Below are 25484 nucleotides of genomic sequence, written 5' to 3' on the forward strand. Positions count from 1 at the left end.
AGTTGCTCAGTCTTTCTGAAAGCTTTGGTTCTGTTCAAATATAGGCGTAGCTGTCTGTGTACGTCCAAAGAATGCAGAATTCTCTCCCCGTTATTCTGTGGGTTTGGATAAAAAGTAGGCAGATGAATAGTTTGGTTAAGGGCCACAATGGACACTACCTTAGGCATAAATGTCAGGTTGGTCCTCAGAGAAACCCTGTCTGGATAAAAAATGATAAAAGGTTCCACAGCCATGAGTGCCTGTAGCTCTGAGACTCGTCTTGCAGAGGTTATTGCTAGGAGCAGAGCTGTTTTCCAAGATAAAAATTTGAAATCAGTTGTAGCAACTGGCTCAAAAGGGAGCAGAGTGAGTTTTTCCAAAACATAATTGAGGTCCCATGCAGGTATTGATGATCTCCTTGGAGGCCTTAAGTTTTTGGCTCCTCTGAGGTACTGCCTTAACAAATAATGAGAAAAGATTGGTGGCTCTGTATTGTAATGAGCTGAAATGGCAAAGGCATGAATTTTAATTGATGAAAAGGATAGACCTTTGTCCAGCATCTCAGTTAAGTATTGCAAAATCTGAGGAATATTTAGTACTGCTGTGTCAATTCCTTGTGCCTGGTTCCAGGCACAGAATCTCTTCCATTTTTCCAGCATAAGATTTTCTAGTACTAGGCCTCCTGGCCTCCGAAATGACATATATCACCGCTTTAGTGAGAGATGTGTTTTGCATGACTACATTATCCGCCATGCTGCCAGATTTAAGGTCTTGAGTTGGCTGTGCAGAATCTGATTGTTCTGTTGGGACAGTAGATGAGGTATTTGAGGTAAGGTCCAGGCTGGGCCTTGAGACAAATTCCTTAGGATTGGATACCAGTACTGGTGGGGCCAGTCTGGGGCAATCAGTATAATTTCTGGCTTCTCTTGTCTGACCTTTAGGAGTACCTTGGGGAGGAGAGGCAGTGGAGGAAAGACATATACTGTTAAGTTTTTCCAGGTGAAAGACAGGGCATCCACTTCCCATGCTTGTCTGTGATAAGTCCTTGTGCAGAATTTCTTTAGTTGGCAGTTGTGAGGAGAGGCAAATAGGTCCATGTCCAGGCATCCCCATTTTCTTGTTATCATGTTGAAGACTAGTGGATCCAATTTCCACTTGTGGGGATTCATGAGGTTTCTGCGTAGTTTGTCTGCCAGAGTATTTATCTTTCCTGGCAGGAATTGTGCCTGCAGATGTACTTGGTAAGTCAATGCTGTGTCCCACAAAGTCATAGCTAGTCTGCAGAGGGGGTAAGAATGAGTGCCTCCCTGCCTGTTTATATACCACATGACCGTGGTGTTGTCTGTCTATCAGTAGTTGTCCCGGATGAAGTAGGTCCTTGAAGGCTGTCAGGGCATTCTGAATAGCTAGCATCTCCTTTTGACTGATATGGAGATGCATTTGGTTGTTGGACCATGTGCCTTGAATACATTTTCCTGCCATGTGGGCCCCCCAGGCATAATCTGATGCATCCGTTGTTAATGTCTGCCTGACTGGGGGTAAGGTGAATGGCTGTCCCTTGTTCTGGTGACAGGCCTTCGCCCACCATCGAAACTCCTGCTGCAGGCAGAGAATGAGAGTAATTATTGTTTCCAGGCTGTGGCAATGCTGTGTCCAAACACTTTTTAGGTTCCACTGAAGTTTCCTCCTATGTAGTCTTGCATATGGAATTAGTAGAATGCAGGATGCCATGAAGCCCAAAGCCTGCAGTATTTTTCTTGCAGATAACTGGGCCTTTGTTGCCAACAGTTTGAAATACGTAGTCAGTTGCCTTTGTTTGTCTGGCGTGAGATAAGCCATCTGAGCAGTTGTATTTAAGCTTGCACCCAGGAATATTATCTCTTGAGAGGGTACTAGTTTTAATTTCTGTTCATTGACTGTGTACCCTAGAGGCATGGTAGTAATCTCTTTACAAACGCCAGATGCTGTAGTAGAATGTCCTTGTTCTCTGCTTGAATGAGGCAGTCGTCCCAGTAAGGATATATTTGTATTCCTCTGTCTGCAGAATGCAATTACTGGTGCCAGGCACTTTGGGAAGACCCTGGGCACAGTAGATAAGCCAAAGGGCAGTGCAGATAATTGGTAGTGCATTGAGCCAGCTTTGAATGCGAGGTATCTTCTGCATGTTTGTCTGATTGGGACATGCAGGTATGCCTCTTTTAGGTCTAAAGTCACAAGCCAAGCCTTCTTGCACAGCATGGGCAGAAGCTGCTGTAAAGTCAACATTTTGAATTTTGGTATATCCAGATATGTGTTTAGAATAGATAGGTCCAGTATTGGTCTTCAGGCTTTGTCTTTTCTGGGTACCAAGAACAGTCTTGAATAAAATCCTTGTCCCTGCTCTTGCTCTGGTACTTGTCGAATGGCCCTCATGTCCATGAGGGATGAGACTTGTTTTTGTGTCTCTGCCCATTGGTTTTTTGGCAGGTCTGGCCAATTGTTTGCCCTTGGCAGGGTATGAAAGTGAAACTTGTAGCCCTGTGACACTATGTCTAAGACCCATTTGTCCTGGGTTATGTGCCAATTTTGAGAAAAAAGTGCTAGTTTTCCCCCTAAAGGTGCTGCCAGAAGATAAGTGCTTGGCACATGCAGGGGGAAGTCATTGGGACTGTTTCCTGTAAGGCTGTGATTTGTCTTCTCCACTTTTGGAGGTAGAAGCACCCCATTGTTTAGACCTGTATGAACCTTGGGGCTGGGATCTGTCTCTTGGGCATTTGTATCTGCCTCTTTGTGGTCTGTCTGACACTGGAAAGGACTAATTCTTTGTAGGCCAGTGTCTGCTAAATCTTGGAGGCTGTACCTGTAAGAAATCCTTGACTGTTTGCATAGATTTAGCTTTGTCCTCCATTTTCTTTAACACCTCTTCTGCTTTAAGACCAAACAAAGTATCATGCTGTTGTCTTTGCCTTTGTAGGTGGAGTCGCTTTAATGTATAATTGAGTAGGTCTGAAAACACCCTCAGAAGCCGATGCCTGCTCAGCGGCTCCGGACCCATCTGAGGGAATTGTTTCTGAAGGTCCAATACCCTGAGCTTCCAGCGGCCTAGTCAACTCCACGTGGGAGTCTGTAGCGGCCTGCGAGTCCAAAGTAGCGGGCGTCAGGGGCTGCGAAAGCACCTCACTGAGAACCGGCGACTGGCTTAGAGGAAGCCTCGTCATCGGTTTTGGACCTTGGATGCCTGTCCTTTTCTTTTTCTTTGCGTTTCTTGTGAATTCTGGTAGTCGGATGGCTATCTGATGGCAGTGTAATTAAATCTTCTGCCAAAATAGTGAAATGCAAAATCGTACCGACGCTTGATAGTGCGTTGGTTAAATCTAGCACAAAACCGACAACTAGCAACATCGTGGTCATGGCCTAGGCAAGGAATACAGTAAGAATGAAAGTTCTTATGAGGTATTTGCTTCCCACAAGTAATACAATTATTAACTTTTTCTGAAATCGGTCTGGGGCAAGAAAAAAGTTTTCCCCAACGGGGTACTTAGCTTTTAATGAAGACTTCGGATCTGAAATTCGAACACGAAAATCTCAGGAGTCGGCCGACCGGCACTTGCGAACTGCTTCGGGCACCACGCGGCAAGAAAGACTGGAGAAAATGGCGTCAGCTGCATCTTTTATACCCCTGGCGCTATGATGTCAGGGAAGAGGAGACAGCAACCGATGCCGGACCTAGACTTTGGAACTCAGGCCGACTGAGGGTAGCCTGCCAGCAGGATAACCCAAGTGTAATGACTGCAACAGTGAAACACGAAGAACATCTGAGGCATTTTATTTCTCCATCAATGCAGTTCTTCCTTGATAAAGCCCAAATCAGAATACAAAAAATCCTAGAAGATAAGAATGTTGGGTACATACTTTTTTTAGACCATCGAAGTTTTCTCAGGTTTAGGTCCTAGCAAGAGTAATCATGAGAACTGTAAAAGCTATGAACCCTAGAATTCTGAAATATTTTCTGGCTGAAGTTTCAGACTTATTGGAGAAGATCAGAAATTTTTTAGATACAAATTCACCTTTTCCTGTGTTAGGAATACCTTTGATGTGACGTAGCCAGAAGGCAGTCTGAAAGCAAAACCCTGTGTGACAGGCTCAAGGAGGACTTCTGAACATCTGGACACCCAGACTGGTAAGGATTGAAGAAACTCGTACGAAATACTCTAGACTTTTGGCAAAAGATTCTGCAAAGATGTGCAAGTCATCTAAATAAGGAATGAGTGGTAACAGAATTATGAAGGGTCAACATTTGGAATTTTGGTACGTTCACAAATAATTTGAAAAAGGAAAGATCTAGAACTGGTCTCCAAGAAAGCTTGTTTGTTGAAACCAGAAACATGTTCTGGAGTACAAGCCTTTCTCCTTTTGGCTAAAAGGTACTGGTAGTACAACTGCTATGATAAGCATGTATTGAAAAACTTGAGGAAAAAACTCTGTCTCAAAGGGTATGGAGGAATTCTCCTGAAAGGAGATGTGTGTATCCTGTGCCACCTGCAACCCTCCTGAACTAATATTAATATCCAAGAGTCTGAAACAATATGTTGAAAAAGGAAAAGACCGAGAACCAATCTATGGGGCAGATTTAGAGATACAGGGGACAGGAGGGGAGGGCAAAAAATGCTGGCGTAGTCATTCTGAAGGTGTAGTTTGTCCCTTTATAATGTAGGGCTTGAAAAATCTTCGCAACTCCCTGAATTAATTTCCCTCAGTTATCAAACTGTTTGAGAACCGGAGTAGCAGCAGGATCAAACAAAACCACCTCATCTAAAACAGAGTTTAAAATCTCAGACTTTTCCTCATCAGAAATGTTTTCAGTATGTAACTAGGCATATATTCTCAAACCAGTAGCAGTAGTAGTATTAGTCATAGACAAATTATCTGTGGTTATATACACTCTTCAAAGCATGTTTAGACATACGATAAAGGTTAGAAATTGTAGGATTCAGACAAGACCTACCTTTTGAAGGAAGTGTGGCAGTACACTTTCACAAACTGTCAATACCTGACAGAATAAACTGAAACGAGGAAATTTTCTTATGAAATCTAATACTGTACCGCCTTGTCTGCAAAGAACGGGTTACTATTAATAAATGTTCTGCCTGTTTTGGGCAGTGAAGGCTGAGGGTCAAGGTTATTGAAGGCAGCATTTAACATCCTCCAAGGCTGGCATAACAGGAGGAATGGGTGTAGAATGAGGTAAATTCACTTGCGGTATATCTTATCATATCTCAGCTCCACAGTTTAAGGGGAACATTCACTTGTTCTCACAAAAATACATCAGTCATCCTGGAACTAGTCTTAGAAAAGGAAAACTCCTCTAATGGAGTTGGAGAGGATAACCTTTCCTCTGAGTGTCTTGGGAAAGCCTTACCTCTATGTCACAATATTCTGACATTTTCTTCAGGAATATATTGGCCTACATATTCTGGTATGGATTTCTATTCTCCAGGACAGAAAGCCTGCAATAACCCCCTGGCTAAGGTACAAAAATCATCCTTATGAATAAAGTTTTTGGATGAGTGATGACTAACAGTTTGTTTCATTTTTCTAGGAAAATCCCTGGAAGGAGGCTGACTGAAAGATGGCACTTCATCCTGGGCAAGAGTTTTTTTCCCAGTCCCTCCAAGAAAAACTTTCTGGAGAAATTCCAAGACCCACAGAAGATGGCTCTCCTATGCCCAAACTGGACACTGGAACAGCTGCAATAGTGGTAGAAGGGACCACACCAGAAGAAGCTGGAGAAATCAGCGAGTTGTCTGAGGAACAACAAATGGCGACTGCGGGGTCATCCACTGAATGAGGCATTGTCTGAGCCTGGTTCTATTTTATATATATATATATCTTCTTCTTCTTCTTCTTTCGGCTTTTTCCCGGTTAGGGGTCGCCACAGCGGATCACCTTGTCGTGTCCAATCCACCTGCAGCATGTCTTTGGGATGTGGGAGGAACCGAGCACCGAGAGGAAACCCCGCGACCCACAGGAGGACATGCAGACTCCGATAGAAGGCACCGAGAACCTCTTGCTGTGAGGCGGCAATGCTAACCACTGCACCACCGTGGCCGCCCTTTATATATATATATATATATATATATATATATATATATATATATATATCCCCCCCAGGTACGGGGTAGAAGAAAAGTACAGTTGTGTACACACCATAAATGTAGATGTTCGAGTGTATTCACTGTTGCAGTCATTACATTTGGGTGATCTGCTTGCAGATTGCCCTCAGTCGGCCTGATTAACAAATTCTTCGGTCCTGAGTCATTTGCTGTCCCTTCTTCCATGACGTCTGGTCATCAGGGGTATAAAACATGCAGCCATTGCCATTACATCAGTTTTTCTTGCCCCAGATGTCAGGTGCCCTCTAATGGGAAGCAATTAAATATAAAAGTACAAGGATATACCTCCAACAAAAAAGCAAATACACCAAAAAGGCTTTTAAGCATAGTAAAGGAAAGTAGAGGTATAGCCAAAAGAAGTTAAGGAGCTGGAGGGAGGGTAACCAGGACTGCAACAGTGAATACACTCGAACATCGACATTTATGGTAAGTTTACACAATTGTACTATGTTCTTCGTGTTTCACTGTTGCAGTCATTACATTTGAGTAGATTCCCAAAGCTATGGTTGGGAGGAGGAATTTTAGATAGCATCACGGCCAGCTATAAGGCCCTGCAAGACTGCAGTGGCAAAGCCAGCTCTGGATTTAGAGAAAATTGGCAAATGATAATGCTTGGTGAAAGTATGTACAGAACTCCAGGTAGCAGCTTCTAGGATGTCCCTGGTAGGGTCACCTCTGAGAAAGGCTGTAGAGGTAGATGCAGCCCTGGTAGAGTGAGATCTGATCCCCTGGGGGATAAGTTTCCATGGTGCTTATAGCAGAAATGAATGCAATGGCTTATCCATTTAGAAATGGTTTGCTTTGAAATAGCCTTCCCCTCTGCCACTGCAGCAAATGCCACCAGCAGTTGTTCAGATTTCCTTTGAGGTTTAGCCCTGTCCAAGTAGAATGCAAGTTGTCTGTGCACATCTAAGGAATGCAGTATCCATTCCCCTTTATTCTGTGGATTGGGAAAGAAGGTTGTCAAATGAATGGACTGATTAAGAGCCACACTGTATACCACCTTGGGCATGAAGGATGGATTGGTTCTGAGGGACACCCTGTCCGCATGAAAGATGATGAAAGGCTCCACTGCCATAAGGGCCTGTAATTCAGATACCCTTCTAGCTGAAGTGATTGCAAAAACGAAAGCTGTTTTCCAAGAAAGAAATTTTAAGTCTGCAGTAGCAGCTGGCTCGAAAGAAGGTATAGTGAGTTTCTCCAAGACAAAGTTAAGGTCCCGAGCTAGGGTTGGAGCTCTCCTGGGTGGTCTCAATTTTTGGCCCCTCTGAGGAACTGCTTGGGCAGTGGATAAGAGAAGAGGGGAGGTTATGTGTTATAATGAGCTGAAATGGCTGAAGCGCGGATTTTAATGGAAGAAAAAGACAGGTCCTTGTGAAGCATCTCAGTTAAGTATTGTAAAATCTGAGGTAAATTGGGCGCTGATGTGCTCATCCCTTGAGATTGGTTCCATGCACAGAATCTTTTCCATTTTTCAGAATAAGATTTTCTAGTACTAGGCCTCCTTCCCTCTAAAACGATATCCATCACAGGTTTGCTGAGGGATGGTAAAGGAGAGATTAATTAGCCAGGCTGCAAGGTTCAGTGTTAGAAGCTGAGGGTGCAGAATCTGGTTCTCCTGCTGAGACAGCAGGGAAGGAGTCTGAGGCAGGTGCTATGGAGATAACCGTGACACACTGCTCGGGGGGGGGGGGTACCAGTGTTGGCGCGGCCAGTCTGGAGCAATCAAAATTATCCTTGGTTTGTCCTGTTTGATTTTTAGTAGTACTTTGGAAAGCAGAGGCAGAGGGGGGAAGGCATAGACTGCTAGGTTTTTCCAGCTGAAGGACAGAGCATCCACTTTCCAGGCTTGTTTGTGGGGAGGCCTTGTGCAAAATTTGTCCAATTGGTAGTTCTGTGGAGAGGCAAACAGGTCTATATCTGGGCTCCCCCATTTGCTTGTCAACATGTTGAAAATCCTTGGTTTCAGTTTACACACATGTGGGTTTCTGCTTAATCCGTCTGCCAGTGTATTTAATTTTCCTGGCAGGAATTGAGCTTGTAGGTGCACTTGGTAGCTCAAGGCTGTGTTCCACAATGCCATGGCTAGTCTGCAGAGGGGGTAAGAATGTGTACCCCCCTGCTTGTTTATGTACCACATAACAGTGGTGTTGTCCGTCTTTACCATTAGTTGTCCTGGAAGAATGTGGTCCTTGAAAGCTGTCAGAGCATTCTATACAGCTAACATTTTTTTTATTGATATGCAGGTGCATTTGACTTGGGTTCCATTTGCCCCAAATGCACTTCCCTGCCAGGTGAGCCCCCCCATGCATAGTCTGAGGAATCTGTTGTTAGGGTTTGGGCAGCAGGGGGTGGTGTGAAAGGTAGTCCCTTGTTTTGGTGGCAGGCCTCTGCCCACCAAAGGGACTCTAGGCGTAGGCAAGGTATGATAGGAATCACTGTTTCTAGGTCTTGAGAATGTTGACACCATAAGCTTTTTAGATACCACTGTAGTTTCCTCATGTGCAGTCTTGCATATAGAATTAGAAGAATGCAGGAGGCCATGAACCCCAAGGCTTGCAGTATTTGTCTTGCAGATAGCAGAGTTTTTGTGGCCACTTGTTTGAAGTAGGTTGTCAAATTAATTTGTTTCTCTGGCGTGAGGTAAGCCATCTGGGATGTTGCATTCAAGCTTGCTCCCAGGAATGTAATTTGTTGACAGGGTACCAGGTGTGATTTCTTTTCGTTTACGGTGTACCCCAGACAAGTTAGAACCCTTTTTACAAAGGCCAGATGATTCAAAAGTATGTCCTGGCTTTCTGCCTGAATTAGACAATTGTCCAGGTATGGGTATATTTGAATATTTCTTTGCCTGCAAAATGCAATAACTGGAGCTAGGCACTTTGTGGATAGCCTGGGAGCAGTAGATAAGTAAAGGGCAGTGCAGAGAACTGATAGTGCGTGTAGCCTGCTTTGAAGCGTAGGTATCTTCTGCAAAATTCCCTGATTGGGATGTGCAGGTATGCTTCTTTTAAATCTACTGGTGCCAACCAGGCATCTTTGCCTAGCCTAGGAAGTAATTGGTGAAGAGTCAGCATCTTGAATTTTGGAATCTCCAAAAAGGTGTTTAGAGTAGACAGGTCTAGGATAGGACGCCATGAATTGTCTTTTCTGGGTACCAGGAAAAGTCTTGAGTAGAAACCTTGTCCCTTTTCCTCTTCTGGTACCAGCTGAATAGTCCCCATGCTTGAGAGAGAAAGTACTTATTTTTGGGCCTCTGCCCACTGATTTGGGGCTAGGTCCAGCCACCCACTTGGTGTTGGCAATGTGTGGAAGTGAAACCTGTGTCCCTGGGACACTATATTTAAAACCCATTTGTCCTGGGTAATGAGTTCCCAATTCTTTGCATGAAGAGCAATCTTTCCCCCTAAAGGGGGCAGTCGGTTGATAAGTGCTTGGAAATTTTAAAAGGAAGTCATTGAGATAGTTTACCATAGGGGGAGTCTTATTATTCCCAGATTTGGAAGTGGAGGCCTCCCACTGTTTAGTTCTGTGTGTCCCCCTGGGACTGAAACCTGGAGTTTTAGCTGTGCCTGGGTTTGGCTTGAGAAGACCTTGAAGGGGCTGGAAAGGACCAATTCTTAGAAGGCCAGTGCCTACTAAATCTAGGAGGCTGAACTTGTAAAAAATGTTTAACTGTTTGCATAGATTTAGCTTTATCTTCCATTTTTTTAAGAACTTCCTCAGCCTTGTTGCCAAACAGGCAGTCATGATTTAAAGGAGCATCCAACAGTTTAGCTTTAACATGATCAGGCAAAGATTGCTCCTTAAGCCAAGCATGCCTTCTGAGCACAGACCCAGTAACAGCAGCCCTGCAAGGGGCCTCTAATGAATCAAAACCACATTGCAAAGTATGTTTTCCAACTTGTTCAGCAGAATGCATTAAATCCTGTAATTCTTTATTTTCCACACAGTCAAGAATCAACATAATTTTCTGTTTAAGCAGTCCAATAACATGTTGCTGATACTTCAGCATATGAAACTGGCAGTTTAAAGCCCTAATGGCCAAGGTTGCAGAAGTGTAAACCTTCTTACCCCATCTATCCAGAGCTGTGGAGTCTCTATCAGAAGGGGTAGGATTTTTAGCAGTAGAAGGCTTAATGCCCTTGGGCCCCTGTGAAATTGTCTCTGGATCGGCAATAGAATTTTTAAAAAGGAACTTGTGGGACTCATGGACCCTGTAGTATCTGTCAGGTTTTCTGGGGGCAGGAGGCTGGGAATCAGGGGCCAAACTAGATTCTGAAAAAGCATCACCAACAATGTCCAGTACAGGAGGAATAGCTAAAGGCCTATGCTGAGGTAGGAGAAGGAAATCCCTAAGCCTCTTTTTTGAATAAGAAAAATCCTGGCTTTCCGAGTGAAAATGCTCCCTTAGAGTATGTAAGGTTTCACCAAACGAAAAATCCTCAGGAGGGGAAGCAGAGGGAATGGAGCCCTCTGCATCAGAATCTTCATAAGTAGATAAGGGCAAATACAGATCATCAGAAGAATCAGAAAAAAACAGAATCCTGATCAGAAGATTCATAATCAACGTCTGTCCTAGGCCGCTTAGAAGGGGGGGGGTGGTTGGCTACCCCTGATTAGAGTTATTAGATCTTCAGCCATTCTTATCATTTGTTTTTTAGGCCTAGGGGCCTGAGCATGTGGCCTGGGCGTCATTTTTTTTAGACATGGATCGAAATTTAGGCCTAAGTAAAGGAGGAGGCGTCGGTTTAATATGCAAGTCCGTAGGCCTGAATACACCCTCAGAAGCCAGTGCCTGCACAGCGGTTCCAGACCCATCCAAGGTAGAGACATCTGCGGGTTCCATAGTTGAAGCATCTCGCTGCATACTGGACTCTGAATGGGTCTCAGTAGAGGCCTGCGAATCAGAAATAGCGGGTATCAGGGGCTGCGAAAGAGCCTCACTGAGTACCGGCGAACTGGCGACTGGCTTAGAAGTGTCGTCGACAGTTTTGGACCTCTGCGGCCTGTCTCTGTCTTTATCTTTGTGTTTTTTCAGAATCCTGGTAGTTGGATGGCTAACCGTGAATTTCTGGATAATTAAACAGAGAACCGAAATATTTAGAGGCGAAAATATACCGATGACGGATACTGCGCTGATTAAATAAAGCACAAAACCTACAGCAAGGTACATCGTGGTTAGGACCTAGGCAAGGAATACAGTACAAATGAAAATCTTTATGAGGTATCTGCTTTCCACAAGTAATGCAATTATTAACTTTTACTGACATCGGTCAGGAGCAAGAAAAATTTTCCCCAACGGTTGAAGTTGAAGACTTCGGTTCTGAAACTCGAAAATGAAAATTTCAGGAGTCAGCTGACCAGCATTTGCAAACTGCTTCTGCTTCGGGCACTGCACGGCAAGAAAAACTGATGTAATGGCATTGGCTGCATGTTTTATGCCTCCTGATGACCTGACGTCATGGAAGAAGGGACAACAACCGACACATGACCCAAGACTTTGTTAATCAGACCGACTGAGGGCTACCTGCAAGCAGATAACCCAAATGTAATGACTGCAACAGTGAAACACGAAGAACATCAGCAAGGCTGGTCTAAGAATGTATGCTGTAGCCAAGGAAGAAGCTTGATTGCTGGTAAGCGTCACCAGGAATAATCTGTCAGAAGGTAAGATTCAGACAAGAGTTTAAAGGTAGAAACACACATTTACACTTCCCCAGTCTCACAAAATTAAAAAATAAAGGCATAAGCAGTACAGAAAAAACCCTGTCAGAACTCTTAAGTCTCTTTCACAGAATGCGGGCAGACAGAAATGAAGGTAAGTTGTCATAAAGTGTACAAAAGCATCAGACGATAAGATACAATTCTAGTCCTGAAATACACTTCTCAGTGCTAAATAATTCTAGTCCTGAAATACACTTCTTAGTGCTAAACAGAACACTACAATGAAAATATCTCAAGCAGTAAAATAATTTAGGTAAGTTATCACAAAACGTACACAAGGACCAAAACATTTAGTTAAATGCCATTTTAATTACATATAAAAATGAAAGTTATATACTTACCATAATGACAGATCCTTTTATTCCAGGCCATCTGATACAATGTGAGGGTCTTCGAGCCACCTCTCGAATCCAATCTGGCAGAGATAGTGCTTCCACCTCAAGCCTTTTTAAGAATTCTTCCTTCACATAATGCCTCCCCCCACCCAACTGACTGAGATCTAGTCTGATGCCTAAAGAACATAAACCATCAATCTGTACTACCTTGAACCCAAGCACAAGACATATTGATCCTTCAGAAATAAAGGATTGTCCTTCAGAAATAATGGATTGTCCTATCTGATAGACTGGAATGAAAGGAACTATCATTACGGTAAGTAGATAACTTTTGTAACCTATTCATTCAGTGCATGCAATCTGATGTGTGGGTCAGAAACCCAAGCTACAGAACTCTCAGGTGGTATGACAGCTGTCCTTTCAAAATGGATGCACTGAAGGATGCTCTAGAATTGCAATCCAATTTGTAGTGTTTGATGAAGGTATGCATGGACAACCAATTGGCTGCCTGGCCTATATCACTCAAGGAGAGTGCTTTAAAAAAGGTAGAAGTTGCAGCTATGTCTCTGGTAGAATGGTCTTTGGGTTTACATGATAATGGATTGTTGTGATTTGCAAACACGGAAACACAACTGGAGAACCATCAGGATAGTGAGATTTTTGATTCTTTTTTGCTGAATTTATTCTGTGCAAATGAAGTAACTTATTTGTACATCTTTTCAGATGGAAGCAATTCTAAGAAGATAAAAGTGCAGCTGTCTGTGAATATCTAATGTATGCAACATGTACTACCCTTTATATTTTGATAGCTGGGGAAGAAAAGTTGCAAATGAATAGGTTGAGAGAGATGCTCTGAAGCTACTTTGGGAATGAAAGAGAGGTTAGTTCTCAAATTTATCCTGTTTCTTTGAAAGATAAAATAATGGGAAACTGAAGATAAAGCACATCATTCTGAAATCCTTCAAGCCAAGGTTTTTCAAGACAGAAACATGAGCTCTTCCACTGCTGTTGGTTTAAAGGAGGCTTTTTTTAGTCTTCCAAAATAACATTCAAGTCCCATGAAGGACTTTGGCCTTTATCTGGTGGACATAAAAGGAAGATGCCTTTGAGAAAGACTTTGCATAATTTATAAGAAGCAAAGGAATCATTCTGAAAGCAAATATGAAAAGAGGAAATTGCTGCTAACTGAACCATGATGGTAGAAAAACTGGAACCAGAATGAAAGAGGGATGAGAAAAGTGCAAAACATCTGGAAGTGTCGCTGGAAAGGGATCAAACAGCCTAAGAAGTGAATCTCTTACATTTACTGTAGTCATTTCTAAGACAGAGTGTTCTTAGGGCATTGTTCTATGGGAGGGAATCATGACAGAGAAGCTGCTGCATTTGGTGTTTTACTGGGTGGGAAAGAGATCACAGCAGGGAGTGCCCCCAGTGACCGAATATAATTTTGCCATCCATCAGATTCAGTCAACACTCATAAGGTAACAGCAGACCTCTGCTAAGCATGTCACTCATGTTAACACAAACTCCCCATTGAACAACCAGGAAATGTGTGTTGCTGTAAGAAGGTGGTGCATGGTCATCCCCCGTTGCCACAGTTTCATAGCTTCCCACTATAAAGGGAAGGACCTATCTACCTCTTGTTGGTTGATGTACTAATCGGCCATCATATTGTCTGTGTGAATTGAGATCACCCATTGAGGAAGGTAGCCCTGAAGGTCCTGCAACACAAGGAGGACTGCTTTCAATTCTAAGACATTTATGTAAAGACTGGCCTTGTTCTCTGTCCAAAGACCTTGGACCATCTTCCTTTCATAATTCCAACTGTCCCCAAAGGAAGAGGAATCTGTGGTCACTTTTGCTAATACTGGGGGACTTGAAAGGGTTTTTGCCTTTGCATAGCAGCAGAGTACTCTGACACCACTGAAGGTGCTTCCTGCAAGACTGAGTACGAAATTGGATTTGTAGAGAGAGAGGATGACAGTTCTGAGATCATTGAAAATGCAGGAGCCATGTAAAACTCTCATGTGATAGTGGGTGAATTGGACTATTGGTACTGAGGATGCCATAACACCCAAAGCTTAGAGTACTAAATGTGCAGTAGGTTGATTGGTAAGAAAAGAGTTTCCACAGTGGAGAACAGGGTTTAAATCCTCTCCAAAGGTTGCAAGAAAATGAAGAGCGTGGTGTCTAGGTGACAACCCAAGATTATTAGTTAGACTCTGTGAGGGATCTAATCTTGATTTCTGAAAAATTGACAGAAATGCCCAGGGAGCTGCTTAGCTGATGACGGCACTCTCTGGCTTTCTTGAGTGACTCCATTGAGGGGGCAGTCAGGAGTCAGTCGTCCAAGCATGGGACTATCTTATATCCTTGAAGTTGAATATGGTCTGCTATGACTGCCATACATTTGAATAACCTGGGGGCTGTGGTGAGGGCAAATGGTAAAGCTCAGAACTGTTAGTGACTGGCTCAAATTCAGAAGCATAAATATTGCCTGCCCTTGCTCCCTTTTGATCTTTGTGGGTCCTGGAACTGTACTGAGCACATCCATTCATACTTCACTAAACAAGGTAAAATTGATTGCACTGTGACTGTTTTGAAGTAGGTCTTTTTTTACAAAGATGTTGAGGTCCAAAATGGGCCTGAAGTTTTGATTTTCTCTGGAAACAAAAAAGAATTTGGAATTAAATCCTGACCTTTTTTGGTCTGGTGGGACCTCCTGGATGTCTCTTTGCAGATGCTTCTGTTACTCTGCTGTCATCGGACATTTCAGCGTAGACAAGTCTTGTTGAGTTAGAGCTTTGTGTAATCTGTTCATATAAGTGGCGTGCTTTGGTGTACAGAATGCAAATGTGCCTGAAGCATACTCCTGATTCCTGAATCTATCCACTGTTCTCAACTCTTTATTAGGAGAATGGATAGAAGTCCTCAGCCAACTCATTTATTGGCTGCCACCACAATAATGGAGCACACTGGTGGTGTTTTTGATGAAAAGGGTTTATCTTTTGGAGAGTGTAAAATCTTGTATGTTTTTTTGGGAATTGCTTTGCATGTGTCAGGCTCCTACAATCTCCTGACAGCCTAATCAATGAGCCTGTCAGCCTCAAATGATATCTCCTTGTCCTGAGGGAGAGTCTGCAGACCAAGATCCCCTCTGGTGAATCAATTCCAGAATGTGGTAAAGACACCACCAACTTACTTGGATCCTGATTAAATTTTTATTGAGTAAAACAAATTAAGTGACTGAGAGCTTTCATCTTTATCATTGAAACAACTTCATCAGAGTGAATTTCATTTGAAGTCTGAAACATAATGAAGCATTTTCAAGTATCCACCAACCAATAAGAAATGCTAAACTAAGGTACCTTGACAATGTCTTGATTTTTTGGAAAGGTACTCTTGAACAAAGGGAATATTTTTTTTTAATATATGGCAGAATTCAGCCTCTTTTTTTAAAGTTCACATATTCCACTAATATGTACAACTTTAATTACCTTGACATTTTGTTGGGAAAAGATGCGACTAAGAGTTGCTATACATCTATAATATATAGGAAAGAGACCTTTTCCAACACTTACCTCTGCTATGACAGCTGTCACCCCCTGTTCCAAAAGCAGTCAGTTGTGAAAGGTAAGATGGTTAGGCTCTCATGCTTAATATCTGATGGTTCTATCTTTAACACAGAACACCATTTGATTTGTTTATTTTTGGACAGGTGGTATCCCATTTTACTGCTCAGGGACATCAAGGTTGAAGTGGAAACACCCCGCCGGTACCAATTTGCACCCATTTTGAATAGGTCAGTAAACAACAAGGTTATCCGCACTGGAACTTCTGTCAATGACACAGAAGATACCCCTTCATTTATTGTTCCCCTTCAGTAACATTACACACCAGTACATTAATACTGTCAAGAGGTACTGGGATTTAGCTTTTACTGACATGAAAAAGGTCTTGTGGGTTCCACACAGGATCATTTATTCAAAAGGGAAAACATCAAGGGTATTTTGGAGTTAGGCTCTGGGAGAAGTGCATCATAGTCACATGCAAATGTGCGGCTTTTGTAAAATGGGAAGATACATATACAAAGGTCCCTATGCAGGAGTTTCCAATTACGGGAGAACTATTCCAAGGAAAGTGAACTGTAATACCACTTATGTAGTGTATTTCTTTGTGCAGTTCCTGCGATGCATTCTACGTGGGAAAACTATAAGACAACTGAGAGGCAAGATTCGAGAGCATATATATGGCATTAATAAAAAGAAAAATATAAATGCTCTTTATAGGCACTCTGTTGTGAGTTCAAATTTTACATTTTTTTCTTTTTGTTATTGACAGAATTATTGTGACCCCTTTGTCTGGGGACACAAACTTTACTAGAATGTAAAGAGCTAACCTGGCAACTGAGACTCAGTGCCTCACTTGCTCCAGGTACAAATGACAATTTTATTTCTAGTATTTTAAAGAGTAAGGCAGTCATTATTTAACAACCAATTAATTTTTGTAATGGCTTTTTTACCTTTTTTCTTTTTATTTTGTGTGTGCACTAAACAATTATTCATAATGTTTGCACTGTGCATCAGCTAGCGGCCTTTCATATTTGACCGTGTTTCAGCAGTTTTTTTTCTGGTGCTTTTAACTTCGTTTACATTCTATATGGTTAAACTGAATACTGCTTGACTGCAGTTTTCATTACATGGGAATGATTTTTAACAATCAATTAATTTAGTTTAGCATTTCCTGCTGGCTGGCGGATATTTGAAAATGCTGCATTATATTTCCGACTTCAAAAGGAATTCACTCTGGTTAAGTCTTTTCACTGAAAGACAAAAGCACTCAGTCACTTTTTTATTTGTTTTACTCAATAAAAAGTTAATTGGTATCTGAGTAAGTTGGTGCTGTCTTTTTTGACATTATTCACTTTTGTGCTTTTTTGGTTTCTAATTCCAGAATGTCACCAAAGGAAGAATCCTCCAGAAGTAAATCTGGAGAACTCCCTCTATCCTCTGAGTTGGTTATCTGACACTGGAGGGACTGAAGAAGAGTCAATGTGCTTCCTCTAATACACCTTCTTTCTTGGAAGTTCAGGAGATGAGTCTCCTGAACCTCAGAGGGTTGTCTCTGCTCCTGGGCAGATGATTTGAGGTCAATGGAATGAGAGTGAACAGTGGATGTCACAGGAAAATGAGCCTAGACAGAAAGGGGTTCAATGGGAAGAAGTGAGACTGGTGGATCCTGTAACTCCACTCTCTTGTGTGAAGAAATGATGCTCCCAAACACCTGGAAGGCTGTGCTGACCATCAAAGGATCTGAAGAACCTGCTCCTGCAGAAGAATCGATCCGTCTCCTAGAACAGAAGGAAGATACCTGTGGAGAGACTTAATGCCAAAAAGGAAGCCAGCATCAACAAGGGGATCAGAACTGAGAAGTCAAACATGGACGTCTCTGACACCACCAATGGAATTGAAGGTCTCAATACAGTCTGTGACCTGGAAGGAGTTGACTCGACCCTCAGATCACAGACTCAGACTGATCTGACAAAGCTCGAGTCAAATGAGTCAGATCTAAGGAGCATGGAGACAGAGAAGCATGGTATCTTGGGCTCTGGATCACTGGATGTGGGACGTAGAATGGTTCCAAAGATATCGGACCCAAGAGCTGAACTAGTAAGGGATCCTGGACAGTGTTAAACTTTATGGGTCCAACCACCTTCAGAGATGAAAGGGATGGAATGGCCATCATTTCATTCTGGGTATTGTCACATTTCTGTATAAGGCAATCCAAGTGTGCTGCAGACGTACTCCAATAAGACCTTTAGGATTGCACCAACATAGCAGAGGATGGTCTAGAAAGAAGACATTCTGATGACACCAGCCTGCTTTTGGTGAGAGTCTTTGATGGTAATAATATGTAGTATTTATGGACTGAGTGGAGGAGTACGAGTGGGGCTACACACCCTACCCTCCAAGTCTAATGCCTGCAGAAGTCGAGTTCTGAGCTGAAGAATCAATTGACATCTTTTTAGGATCCGAATATTTACAGATAGCTCCGTGACATTTGTTGCCATCTTTCTTCGTTAAGTATAGTAGTTAGAGTTTTTAGAATTTAGCAAGTTAGAGTCTTAATATTGGGCGTAGTCGCATGTAGTTACAATTAAAGTTAATAATCAGTCTGTTAAAAACTTAGTTTTTAATTCTTGTTAAAGTTTGCTGCTATTCTTTCTTTTGCAAATGTATTGGAGTGTTAAGTTTTCTTTCCTACAGTAGCCAGTGTTTAAGCTTTTTTCTGGAAATGAAAAAACAAACAAGCTTTAAAAAGTGCTGTAAATGTGGGGACATAGGAGCCACCCTCAGGATCTTCAAGATCTGTGTGTAGTTTGCCTTGGGGTCCCTTGTATCTCTGTTCCTTGTGAGATCTGTTCTTCCCTTGGACTCAGACCTTTATCAGATCAGGCAAACAAACTGATTATTAAAGGCCTCCTTCTACTGGATCCAGAATCCCACAACTTAAAAAAAAAAAAAAAAAAAAAAAGTCAGAAAAGCAAGTGAAAACCTTTAACAGACTGATTATTAACTTTAATTGTAACTACATGCGACTATGCCCAATATTAAGAATCTAACTTGCTAAATTCTAAAAACTCTAACTACTATATTTAATGAAGAAAGATGGCAACAGATGTCACGGAGCTGATCTGTAAACGATAGACAAGAAAATGTACAGATTATAGTGAAAAAATATCCAAGGGATAAAGATCAGAAACTAGTCAAGAACAATTTAGGCAGAAGAGGCACAAAAATAAATATAATTGTACAAGTCAAATGTGATGGAGCTGCTATAGACTGCCCTACTGTTCACAAAGGTGGCAAACGAGATCTGGGGTAGCTAGAGAGAGAGACAGGTAATATGGGAAGAAAAAATTCTTAAGGGGTTTTGAGGATGGAGAATGATCTCTGCTGAACTGGATGGACTGAATGAATACGATCACTTACCAACCTTTAAATCCTTACACTTCAGTTAAAATGTCTTTAAATCAGTACATTTTTCTCATGAAAACAGCCCTAGTATTTAATAAGCCCTGTTTTAAAAACAGTTTCTAGCAAGAAACTTCTGATATTAATAAAATTGCTAGTATTATTCAAAATAAATAAATAAATAAATAAATGAATAAATATGTAGACAGGCAATATTTTCTGCATGGAAGGGTTCCCCCTGTGGAAACTTATCGGCTAGAAATGAAGCGTGTAGTCAGTTACTGGTCCTGTGAAGCCTCAGAGCTGCTTTCCCTTGAGGCTGCAAGAAAGTACTGAATTTGCCTACAATCTGACCACTGGTTTCTCTCCAAGGGTCTAGCCAATCAACAGTTTAGGTGTGAGGGGAATCAGAGCTTTTTGAAGACTGGCCGGTTGTATCCTGGGCAGGATACAACCAAAAAGCCAAGGGCTACTGCAACAGTCAGAATGATTAACATCTTAAGTTTAATATTGAAATCCTTAGTTCATTGTTTGCAGGTTGCTTAGTTTTGAATCTAACATTTCCTCAGAGCTAACCAGGTGACCTAATCTGGGCACTTAGGCACCAGACAGCCAGAGGTTTTATTGAAGTGGGGTTGCTGGGTTTTATAGCATGCCACACTGGCCAATGAGTGTACACAGTACACCAAGTCCTCAAACCAACTAGCAACAACAAATACTCACTGTGGCAACATTAGTCAATGTAACCATATCACCTACAGCCAATTTTTATACCAGTTAGCTAACCATGTTGCAACATGCAACCTGTAGCTCGTGTTCCCCTACAGAAAAGATAGTGGTCATCACAATTGTTACCTAAAGTAGTTGGTCTCATGAATCTTTCTCCAATTAACACCACCTAGAATCTTTGCTGCTGTCCATGACACAGTCTATTTTTTGGTGCAGTATGTTGACAGACTTCCCAAGTTCATCTGAGAAGACCGGATTAGAATGGAACCTTGTATCCTTGAGGTTTATCCATTGATCCTCCAAAGAAAAGAACCCTACAAAGACAGGGGAGAGGGGGAATGTGCAAACTCCACAGAGACAGTGACCAGAGATGAGGATCAAACCGTGGACACTTGGTCTGTTTGGCAAAGTTTTTTTCATTAGGTCATAGCCAAGGAAAAGCGCCAAACTAAGTAGCAGTCACTGGTTGAATAAGCTGTCCAAGCATGGTGGGGGCCCAAGAGAAGGTAATAACTGCCCACCAAAGAGGACTCCTTCATAGATAATCTGATAGAGAGATGGAAATTGAATAACAGCCACATGATGGACTGGCTGCTCATGCACAAGGACCAAAAACAAGGGTGATAAGTACCTACTAAACAGGACACCTGCATAGGCCATACCATACCCATTACCTTTGGTATTAGGAACTGTCCTTGGTTGTATGTTGGAACGAATCTCAAAAGTTCCATAATCCTTTTTGGAAGCTAGACAGTGGTTAAGAAGTGAAAACTAACAAAGCCAAAACAAGTTCCAAAGAAGTCAAACACCTGCAGTTATGGTCCAAAAAATAATGCCGGTCAGATATGCTAACTGACAAAAAAGTGACAGCAGCAGAAATGTCTAACATGGACATTCTTTAAGTAAGCATTAAAAGCAGATGTGGTGGAGTAAACTTTCAACAAGAGTATTTCCCAAATGGGCAGTTAGCCACCTGCTGGCAAAACACAATGCAACTGCAATCCATCCTTTTTGAAGTTGTTTTTCTGGAATTCATACAATATTTTTGTTAAAATCTGAGCTTGCAGTGTATGCTCAGGTTGTGAAGGAATAGTATTTTTAGAGAAAATTCTAATACCACTTTTAAGAGAAAATATCGATATGCCCTAAGACACACTATGCCTGGGAAAGACAAAATACAGTTTCCTACAAATAAGGGCCTACAACTCCAGGATCTTAAGAATAATAGCAATGGCCACAAAATAGTGCCTTTTAAGGGATGACCTTCACAGCAATAAAACAAGAATGCCTGAATGACAGTTAAGCCTGTCAATTATTAAATTTCAATTTAAAGGAGGTGAAGCATTTTTCAAAGGTGTGAAGGGTGATAGTTCCTTCAAACTACTTGATTATCCAGTACTTGGTTCAAGTCCTGCCCTCCAAAACTTCAAAATGGGCAGAAATGCTCAAGGCATGCAACTTTATCAGTTAACACTGCAGACCTACACTGTACAGGTGTCTGAGAAATCTAAACGATCCACACAGTAGCTTGGCTGGGAGTAGGGAGCAAAACATACTTCTTTGCTAAGTAGGAGAACCTTGTCGACTAAGTAGACTAAACCTGTTGAATAGAAAGCTTCATTCTAGGTGTCTTCCATCACTTCTAAGTTTCTTTCCGGGTAGCAGCAAGTGATCTAAACTAGAAGATGCCCCCTGAGTTACAACCAGATGCTGATCCAGTTCAGGTGGAGGAACTTCTTTGACTTATACTCCGATAGTTTCTTGTGCTGCTAGGGGCAAAAGCCTGAAACAACACTTCTTAACCACCAGGAGGTGAAGAGAGTATGCTTTGACATTTCGCTAGGGGCAAAAGCCTGAAACAACACTTCTTAACCACCAGGAGGTGAAGAGAGTATGCTTTGACATTTCTTTAGTGAATTTTGTGATTAGACATGGCATTACATGAAATGCGGAAGACAGATAGCAACTTCCCCTGCCACAACATGAGCAGGCCATCCAACATACACTCCTACTGTCCTTGCCCTGTTAAACTCAGAAGAAAAGGAGGAGAAGCATGACCTCTTGGAAGGCCCCATTCCCAGGCTAATATGAGCAGAAAGGACAACTGAATCCAAAGCTTCAGCAGAAGAGAAGAATGGACCTGGAGAACAAGATGCATGTCAACATGTTCACTTTTTCCAAGTCACAGAATTCTCTAAGGGTGAAACCTCCATTTTCAACCTGCTGATAAATCAGAATCATCTTTATGCACAGAAGGTTTGGCAGCATATCATTCGGTTCATTTGCAAACCACACTGTGGACTAGTTGTCAGACTGGATCACGAGGGACCTATGACCTCAATTCACCTTTAAGAGCCTTCAAAGCAAGAAACACTGCCAGCAGTACTAGCTGTTTTACATGCAGCCTACTTTCCTGAGGGATCCAATTCTCTTTAGCTGAGCCATACCAGCAAAATATCTATCGTCAGAATCTGTGGTAAGAATGGAAGACCCACTCTTGAGACTGGTGGGGACTTTTCACCACATCAAAGTCCTATAACAGGGGTCTGACACCAGATGCTCCTTAAGAATGCATTCTTTCTGCAACTACTGACATCTTGCATTCCACTGAGAATATTGTCTGTCTTAAGCTGCTACTCACCATGACCGTCAAGGTCATATCTTACTGGGTCTTTTTTATGGGCAGGAATTATGATCATCATCATCATCAACTCTCTTTTTCCCATTTTCTACATGCAGCGGGGGTGTCACATCAACAGTTGCCAGCTCTTTCAATTCAATGCCACTCTCCTAACTTCAACAGGTCTTCTCTCATGCAATCCATCCATCCCTTTGCTGGATGCCCTCATTTATTCTTGCCTTCTCCCTATCTGTTCTTCACCAGATTGCCTTTTTTTCTGCACATGTGCCACAGCCATGATAACCTGTTCTGTTTGACATTCTCTGCAATTGGAGCTACTTGTACTTCTGCTCTGTTGTCGTAATTTCTTTGTTTGAACCACGGTTTGCATCTTACCACCAGTCTCAGGCTCTTTATCTTCATGACCCCTAGCTTCCTCAACTGCTCTGCCTTAACTGTCCAAGCTTCTGTACCATACATTAGTACTGTTCACGCAAATGTTTTGCGCACCTTACCTTTCATTTTCTTTTGCATTCTTCTTTTGCACATTACCTTGACACTATGTGCCAGTTGTCTGCAGCCTCTCTGATTCTAGCTGTGAACTTCCTCTTTCAGACTTCCCTTCTCCTCAACCACCCCTCCTAGATACCTGAAACCATGACACTGTCCCACTATTTTCCCCTCTATCTCAATTTTAAGTTTCTTCTGATTTCCCCAATTTGCTGCCATTAAAATTGTGTTATCTGTACTCAGTTTCATCCTGTGTGCTTTCAATTATCCTATAATTTGCTGAAGTTGTTGGTCATAGTTTAACTGTAACTTCACACTGTATGCATACAGCACTTATGTTGATGTCTCCTCAACCTTGTTTGCTAATGTGGTCCATCATCAGTATGAACAACAGTAGGCTCAGACTTCCAAGATGGCTGCACAATGAGCAAACTGCTTAATTTCAGCTCTCCCAATGTGAAAACAGAAACTCAAAAACAGAGCTAGTGAATTTGTCTTTTTGGGTAAAATTCATTTACTGACTAGTAAGTACACTGCTTTGATTCCAGCAAAGGAAAATCTGAAAGAAAATCAACCACCAAAGGTGAGGAGAAAGCAGTGGCTGGGAAGAATCCTGCAGCTGCTCAGCAAAAAACAGTTCAAGCTCCAGCTTTGATGCAAATACGACTTCTAGTAATTAAAAGAAAAAAAGTTAAATGTACTTAGAGCTGATTAAAATAAATAAACTGAAGTAGTATATCAATTCAAATAAAAGATTGGAAAAAATGGAAGAATCTTTAAAAAGATATTCAAATGAGCAGAAAAAACATCAAAACTCAGAGGGTGAAATGAAGAAAATGTTGGCTGAATATGAGACTGCTCAAGAAGAGATGTTTCAAAATGGTAGAATTAGAGGACAGAGCATGGGGAGAAAACCTAAGATTTTCTGCTGTACCAGACAAAGTGGAAGGAACACATTGCATTAATTTTATAAAAACACAAATACAGTAGAGTCAATTATCCAAACTAATTAGAACCTAGGGTAGTTCGGATATTCAAACTGTTCAGATAATCAAACATACATTGAACCAGATAAAAAAACTGCAAAAATCTTGTTTTTTTTGCATACCTTTCAAACATTCAGTGATTCCAATAGAGAATAAAGAACATTTCTCACACACAAGTGGGCTACAAGCTCAAAAACACACACAAGCAAATACGTATAATGGTTACATATTCAGACTTTATGATTTTTCCTACCCAAAAAGTTTAGAAGGCTGCATTCAGATAACTTGATGTTTCTGATAATAGACGTTTGGATAATCAACTCTCTACTGAAAGCAACTGGACTTCTATTCTATATCAGGAGTTGTTAACTGAAGGGGCACATTGTGTGTAAACTGCAAACCTGGCCATAAGAAAGCAGCCAAGACCTCTAACAGTAAAGATACTATCCAACAGCAGAAAGAGTTGATTCTGAATAAACTGTGGCAGAAGGACAAAAAACTAAAAGCTGGAGATAGTAGACTGTTTGCGAATAAATGATTACTCACTGTATATGCAAGATAGAAGAGGAATAAATCAATTCCAGCAATCAGAGAATTCTGAGAAGCAGGTGTGAGATTCAAGCTGCTGTATCCAGCTATCTTCAAAATATTTTTTTTCCTGGGGGTCAAAGTTTTTTTTTTTTTTTGGATGCAGAAAATGTTAAGTAGGAAATACAAAAGAATGAACAACAAAAAGTGAGCTAACAAACAGAAAGGGATTCTGCTGCTTATTCTTCTGATAATAAAGCTCATGGAGAGACTATTGTCAATGAATCCCTTTCCATTGTTCCAAAGGAAAATGCTTGAGTCTCAGATAAAAAGTGCAAGAGTTGACTAAAAGAACCAGGAGTATGTTGGAAGTTAGCCAGAGACTGGAGTTGTGAGTCGGATATCAACAAGAAGAAAACCAGCAATACGAAATTAATGAAAAAATGTGGGATTACAAGCATTAATCACATTTGTGAAATATTTTGGAACAAGAAAACTTGAAAATATTTGACTTGGATAAACTTGTAGGGTATACCGAAGCATATGCCCTGCTTTGGAAGAACATTAAAAATGGAGGAAGAGGAGGGAAAGAGGTAACCATAAGACAAAAAGTTTTGTTCTTAACAGTATTTTTATAAAATATGACATACACTGAATGCTATATAATAAAGCTTTTTCCATTCTTACTGTAATAAAAATATGAAAGTAAACATTTGTCCCCTTTTTCTTTTCCTTCTTGTTCAGTTTTAAGAAGTGTAAGGACTGCAATGTAAAAAAAGATAAAAAGGGAAGAAGAAATCCTGACAGCATGATACGAGTAAAACTGATGTGCTTTTTCTTACTTTTGCATAGGGGAAAAAATGATTAAGGCCCATGGCTTGATCTGACAACAAGGTTTACAGGGACACATGTAAATAACAGAACACTGAATATCACAAAAAATT

The 25484-nt window shown here is 41.5% G+C and overlaps 1 protein-coding gene across 1 annotated transcript in view; it reads right to left on the reverse strand.

The window, feature by feature from the left end:
- Positions 1-25484, reverse strand: part of CSPP1 (centrosome and spindle pole associated protein 1) — a 2775649-nt gene that overhangs the window by 33638 nt on the left and 2716527 nt on the right. The window lies entirely within an intron of this gene.

Source organism: Protopterus annectens, chromosome 3.part1 (genome assembly GCF_019279795.1).
Source record: "Protopterus annectens isolate FY-2018-M chromosome 3.part1, PAN1.0, whole genome shotgun sequence".
Classification (NCBI taxonomy): Eukaryota; Metazoa; Chordata; order Ceratodontiformes; family Protopteridae; genus Protopterus; species Protopterus annectens.